Source organism: Limulus polyphemus, unplaced genomic scaffold (assembly GCF_000517525.1).
Source record: "Limulus polyphemus unplaced genomic scaffold, Limulus_polyphemus-2.1.2 Scaffold15364, whole genome shotgun sequence".
In the NCBI taxonomy this organism is placed as follows: domain Eukaryota; kingdom Metazoa; phylum Arthropoda; class Merostomata; order Xiphosura; family Limulidae; genus Limulus; species Limulus polyphemus.
In genome coordinates this window covers 1-1,559 of record NW_013680974.1, presented here as the reverse complement: position 1 = coordinate 1,559, position 1,559 = coordinate 1, and the positions used below count along the sequence as shown (strand labels likewise).

The 1,559-nt window shown below is 37.8% G+C and overlaps 1 long non-coding RNA gene across 1 annotated transcript in view; it reads right to left on the bottom strand.

Annotated features, from left to right (window-relative positions):
- LOC106477440 overlaps positions 1-1,553 on the bottom strand; it is a 3,722-nt gene extending 2,169 nt beyond the window's left edge. Inside the window, exon 1 of the long non-coding RNA XR_001291989.2 lies at positions 253-1,553. This is a non-coding gene — a long non-coding RNA (uncharacterized LOC106477440). The remainder of the gene's footprint in view (positions 1-252) is intronic.
- Positions 1,554-1,559: the final 6 nt, after the last annotated feature.

Genomic DNA, 1,559 nt, shown 5'->3' with positions numbered 1-1,559 from the left:
AACTCGAGAAATAACAAGGCTAGTTTATACTTCCACTACCTACAGCAACTCGAGAAATAAACAAGGCTTAGTTTATACTTCCACTACCTACAGCAACTCGAGAAATAAACAAGGCTTAGTTTATACTTCCACTACCTACAGCAACTCAAGAAAATAAACAAGGCTTAGTTTATACTTCCACTACCTTCTGTTTTCGAGTAACATTACTCTGTTATACTGTGTAAATTACAAGTGAAAGATTCTACTACCTACCAGGCATCAGTGTCCTCCTGTTTTCGAGTAACTTCTTCAAAGGCTATGATGGGAGTAACTCTGTTGGAGTTGAGCTGATCAGCATTGTTCAGCAAGTTCTCCATGTGATGTTGAGTGGAACTGGCATTAGAAATATCTATTAACTGTTCAAATTCTGACTGGTGATCAGCAGAAGTGATTGTGGTCTCCAGATCTAATAGTGGTTCTTCCTTCTTCAAGTTTCTGTAAAATAACCCAGGACTTGTTTACTAACAGTTCAAGGCTCTGACAGTAATGAAGACAGTGACTGGTTTATCAACAGCTACTCTGTCAGTAACGTAGACAGAGACTTCTTTATTAACAGCTACTCTGTCAGTAAAGTAGACGGGGACTTCTTCATCAAAAGTTGCTCTATCAGTAATGTAAGCAGTGACTTGTTTATTAACAGTTGCTCTATCAGTAATGTAAGCAGTGACTTGTTTATTAAAAGTTGCTCTATCAGTAATGTAGACAGCGACTTGTTTATTCACAGTTGCTCTATCAGTAATGTAAGCAGTGACTTGTTTATTAAAAGTTGCTCTATCAGTAATGTAGACAGCGACTTGTTTATTAACAGTTGCTGTGACAGTAATGTTGACAATGACTTGTTTATCAACAGTTGCTCTATCAATAAGGTGGACAGTGACTGGTTTATTAAGAGCTGCTATCTCAGTAATGTAGACAGTGACTTGTTTATTAAGAGTTGCTATGTCAGTAATGTTGACAGTGACTTGTTTATTCACAGAAATGAATAAAAACCCTATAACTCGAGCACTTTTGAAAGGTGGACCTTTCTTCTTCAGGGGCAAACTGGGGATGATTTATTAACAGTTGCTCTGTGAGTAATGTAGACAGTGTTTTGTTTATCAACAGATGCTCTGTCAATAAGGTGGAGAGCAACTTGTATATTACCAGTTGCTTTGACGTTAATGTAGAAAGCAACTTATTTGGTAAATTGCTCTCTCAGTAATGTACAATGACTTGTTTAATAACAGTTGCTCTGTCAATGAGGTAAACACGGAGTTGTTTATTAACAGTTGCTCTCTCAGTAATGTAGACAGCAACTTGTTTATTAACAGTTGCTCTATCGGTAAGATAGACAATGACTCGTTTATCAACAGTTGCTCTCTCAGTAATGTAGACGGTGACTTGTTTAGCAGCAGTTGCTCTCAGTAATGTAGACGGTGAATTGTTTAGCAGCAGTTGCTCTCTCAGTAATGTAGACGGTGACTTGTTTAGGAGCAGTTGCTCTGTCAGTAATGTAGACGGTGACTTGTTTAGCAGCAGTT